This window comes from Lactuca serriola, chromosome 5 (genome assembly GCF_051521515.1).
Source record: "Lactuca serriola cultivar US96UC23 chromosome 5, Lser_US96UC23_V15, whole genome shotgun sequence".
Classification (NCBI taxonomy): Eukaryota; Viridiplantae; Streptophyta; class Magnoliopsida; order Asterales; family Asteraceae; genus Lactuca; species Lactuca serriola.
Window position 1 is genome coordinate 299,379,846 of NC_136412.1, and position 5,142 is coordinate 299,384,987.

General features: G+C 37.3%; 1 pseudogene; it reads left to right on the forward strand.

Annotated features, from left to right (window-relative positions):
• The first annotated feature begins 2,336 nt into the window (after positions 1-2,336).
• Positions 2,337-2,992, forward strand: LOC145050669 (agamous-like MADS-box protein AGL62 pseudogene; annotated as a pseudogene).
• The last annotated feature ends 2,150 nt before the right edge of the window (positions 2,993-5,142 follow it).

The window sequence follows — 5,142 nt, forward strand, 5'->3', positions numbered from 1 at the left end:
GGTAAACCCGAACAATGTTGAAAAGTCAAGGGTTTTACTGACATCAGGTAACCAGTAGATAGGTTACCTGGAAAACGACTAAAATGGTATAAATAACAAATTAAACAAAACATCCGACTCTAGTAGACCTAAAACACGTCCAAGAGTAAAACCGATATTTTTGTGAAAACTTAAGGGCTTTTATTTCATTTGCCCTTTTCAAAAATAATTTTGACATAAAATGATTATTAAGCAACTTATGAAAGCCAAAGTGAATTTATAAGCTGGGTTAAGAGGAATTTATACACGGATATCAATACAATCTCAGTTGGGCCCCTTATTTTGAACGAGGTTATAAGCTGGGTTAAGAGGAATAAAAGGAAAGCTTTCACTCTCAAAGTAGACTTTGAAAAAGCTTTCGACAGTCTCAGTTGGGAGTTCCTTGACTCAGTCATGCAGCAAATGGAGTTTGGGGGAAAATGGCGTTCATGGATTTGTGGCTGTCTACAGTCGGCTAGGGTCTCGGTGATTATAAACGGCTCAGCAACAGCAGAATTTGCCATGGAGCGAGGGCTTCGTCAGGGAGACCCACTATCTCCGTTTTTGTTCATCATTGCAGCAGAAGGTCTTCATGTCGCAATGGAATCGGCGAAAGATAAGGGCATTTTTTCAGGTATCCATCTCCCCCGACATGGCCCAGTAATCTCCCACCTCCAATATGCCGATGACGTGGTATTTATGGGCTCTTGGTCGCTGGAAAATCTAAAAAATATGATTAGGATCCTTAGATGTTTTGAGTTGTCTTCAGGACTCAAGATAAATATGGCGAAAAGTAAATTGTTTGGTCTTGGTGTTCAAGATTCTGAACTGGAGCTGGTGGCTCGTTCTTTCAACTGCAAAATTGACACTTTTCCTTTCAACTATTTAGGGCTTCCAGTTGGTGCTTCAATGGCAAGGGTTGCCCAATGGAAACCTATCATTGAAAGATTTCAGTCAAAATTATCTAGATGGAAAGCTTCCACACTATCATTCGGGGGAAGACTGACCTTAATTAAAGCAGTCCTAAGCAGCCTGGGTACTTTCTTCTTCTCAATTTATAAGGCCCCGGCTAAGGTGATCGATAGCCTTGAAAGGATTCGGAAGAGGTTTTTCTGGGGTGGCTCAATGGAATCAAGGAAAATGATATGGATTGCTTGGGAAAAAACCCTCGCAGATAAGGAGAGAGGCGGATTGGGCATTGGCAGTTTGAGGGCGCAAAATCTCGCCCTGTTAGGAAAATGGTGGTGGCGGTTCAATTCTCATCCTAACAGTACATGGGCCTTGGTGATAAAAGCCATCCATGGTCCTGATGGTGGTCTTTCTCGTCCGTTGGCGGCAAAAAGGAGAAGTGGTTGCTGGGGATCAATAGCCTGCCTCCCTTTATCTTTAGAAAAAATTCAGGTTCCATTCTTGAATCTTTACCAGCAAGTTCAAAATATTGACGGCTCAAGCAAACGGATTTGGTCTCTTGAACCTTCGGGGGTATATACGGTATCTTCTATGCGCTCTCTCATTGACAACCAGGTCCTCCCTCACAGTGGCAATGTTTGGAAGTGGAATCCTTTGGTCCCGGGTAACGTAAACATCCTAGCTTGGCGAACCTGCCACGGGAAGCTTCCATGTATGTCGAACCTTTTCAACCTTGGCATTAGTTCCTCACATGGATGTAAGATGTGTCAAGTATCTCCTGAATCAGAAGATCACATCTTTGTGGGTTGTCCTATCTTAAGGGAAGTTTGGTCGAATGTGTGTAGATGGTGGCAAGCTCTAGACCCCTACCCTAGCTCCTGTCGGGAGTTGCTGGAGTGTAAAAATCGTCTTAATGGAACCAAGAGTCTGCAGGAGTTCCACGAAGCCATAGTGCTAGTCTTCATGTGGGTAATTTGGAGATTCAGAAACAGCAAGGCACATGCCGTAAACTCAAATACAATCTCAAGCTCAATCTCAAGAACGAAGCTGGCGTTTGAGGTACAAGCCTACTCTCACCTATGGATCAATGCAAGGAAAAGGAGAGGGCAAAAGCTAAGATGGATCGAGTGGTGCTGCGACCCAATTCTAGAATGTTGTCTTAGGTCGTGAATTTGTTGTCTGTTCGTATGTTTATTGCTGTTTTTTTTATGTTTTTCCTGGTTGTACCTCCTAGCCCCTGGCTAGTTTTTCTAATTTAAGCCTGCCGTTCAAAAAAAAAAAAAAAAAAAAAACCTCCAAATAATAACCGCAATTAATACTTATTCATCACCTATAAGTAGGCATGTTACTCTAAATTTAGTATAACGACCATCCATTTTAATCAAGTTTCTAGTTGAAGATCTTAAGATATGGCGCCTAAGAGAAGTTTGGGTCGCCAAAAGATTAAAATGGTGCAAATTCAGAAAAAATCCCATCTGCAAGTGACTTTCTCAAAGAGACAGTAGGGCTGTTTAAGAAGGCTAGTGAGCTTTGCACATTGTGTGGGGTTGACATTGCTATCGTGGTCTTTTCTCCGGCTGAGAAAGTCTATTCATTTGGCCACCCAAAAGTTGACTCAGTTGTTGATAGATTTCTAACCCGGAAACAAAATCATATGTCTACAAATTTACATCTTGAAGAGGCGCATAGGATAGCTTCAATTCCTGATCTAAATTTGCAACAAACATACATGCAGGATGAGTTAGAAGCTGAGAAGAAAAGAAGGGAGACGCTTGATGAAATGAGGAAGGCTAGCCAGAGCCAATTCTGGTGGGAAGCACCAATTCAGGACTTGAATCTCCATGAGCTTGAACAACTAAAGGATTCAATGGAGGAACTGAAAAAGACTATCTCTATACAAGTCAATAAGCTTTTCCTCGAGAATTCTAACTATGTGCCAACGTTTAGTACTAATAATATTACTAAAGGTGATGGTGATTATTATGAGATGAAGGCTAAACCCAGCATATCAGCATCTTGTACTTCTTCTCACGTTCATAGCTATAGCCATAATCGTTTGTTTTAAGCAATTGTTAATGTTTTTGGGGGATTTGCTAGTTAATTAGTACCTTACTAGCTACTATCTTTTTAAAATTAATTTACATGTATATACACCGGTCATTCAACGATGATTCTTGCTTGACATCGTGTTTGGAATAAATTGAAACCTTAACACGATTAGTAAATTAAATTTATATTGAAAGCTCATGATCTAAGTTATTTTAAATAAACTTCAATATTAAACTAGTAAAAAACCCAGCGGGTTTGTAAAAAAAAAGATAAGAGACACTGGATTATGAAAGTATGTATGATAAACTTTTTTTGTTCAAATATTAATATCTTACGTACATTTTAAACGATGAAAGCTTAATATCTCACATTTTAAACGATGAAATCATCAAAAAGTAACCACATCTGTGCTTATACACTAATAATGGGGGTACACAATATGAATCTTAAGAATCCTTAAACCTCATTTCAGCTTTTGAATGCGGCCTTTTTTTTTTTTTTTTTTTTTTTTTTTTTTTTTTTTTGTTGCTAATTAAGCTGTGGCAATGGATATCATCGACTTGGGTTGCATTCATTCATCACTAATAGGGCCGTAACCACTACATGTTAATTAAAGATTATCTGTGCATATAGCTTGACTACAACTTTTTTTCACATCTAATTTTCTTTAATAAACTTTGAATTTGAATGTTTTGCAAAATATTAAGGGTGTGTTCGGCAAAACTAGCAGGTAGTGGGTAGCTGATAGTGGTTAACGGGTACCTGGTAGCGGTTAGCAGGTAGCTTTTGATTTTGGAGCCTTTTGTTTAGACTAAAAGTAAAACGCTCTTGTCGCTGAATGAGACTTTTTTTTTAACTAGGGTTTTCTTAGAAGCTAGAAGCTCCCAAAAGCTGCGTGCCGAACACGCCCTAAAAAACATATCTACTTCCAACATATGAACGACTGTGGAGGGTTTAAATAATCTTATTATTCGGGAAGTCAAAACACACAAAGTGAAACACAAGAATAATAATAATCCTATATGGCCCCAAACTTTTGAGTATAAATAAAACACATCTTATTTAATCACCATATTGATTACTCATTATTTGTTGTTTCGGGTAATCAACTCTTACTTAAATTATAACAACAATTGTCTTATGCTCTTAGCATGCACACTATGTTTTCCTATGATCTTTACTTTGTGAAATAGATCAAATGAACACATTTCCAATGATGCTCATTTCACAATTCCTAATCTTAATCAATTAGTGTAAGAATACAAATTCTCGTCACTACTAGAATATGTTAGATTCTAACATTTTATGCAACGGTCCTTTCATAATATCACAGCACCAAAGTCACCAAGACTTTACCAATGAAATTACAAAGTTCTCTATTGGAGATTGTTACAAGACAATTCCATAGTCATAAAGTCTCACATTCAAAGTACATTCCTTTGAACATCCTTCTTGCATAGAAGTTTCTAATCTAGACATAGATTCTTAACGTCTGACTCCCAATAAGGAAACATTTCCATATTTGTCATATGACAACTCATTCTAAATAGAATCATATCTATTCATAATTATGCCAATATGGTTCATCCATGACTATGCATCCAATTGTCCGCAAGCGACAAATCCTTGGTCAACCTCAGATTGTCCTTGACAATTGTTTAATTATTTTAGTCAAATCCGGTTCTATTCCCTTTTTCCCTCTAAATGCCCTAGGCATTGGGAAAATTTTAGAACGGTTGAATATTACAACATATGCAATCGATTCTATACCCAAAGCGTATGAGATACGATTCATAATGAAAAACGTGATACTTTACCAGTTTCTTGCTATAATATTGTCATAATATTTCTATTTGCCGTGTTCTCAAAAATTTGAACTATGAAGAGGGATGTCGTAATCATAATCAAACTTTGAGAATGCAATTAATAAATATATCCTTGATTAAATTCAATTAAAATTTCTCGATCTAAGCTTTTAGATTGGAAACGAAGTATAATATTCTCTCCCTTAATTATAGCAAAAACAACTTTTCAACCCCTACAACTTTGCAAAGTGAAACTTTTGTTTTTCTATAATTAATATTGCCAACTTGCAACACTTAAAATTAATAATCATGCTCCCATTAACATGATGATTATATCCATTCCAACATAACATTTATGCTC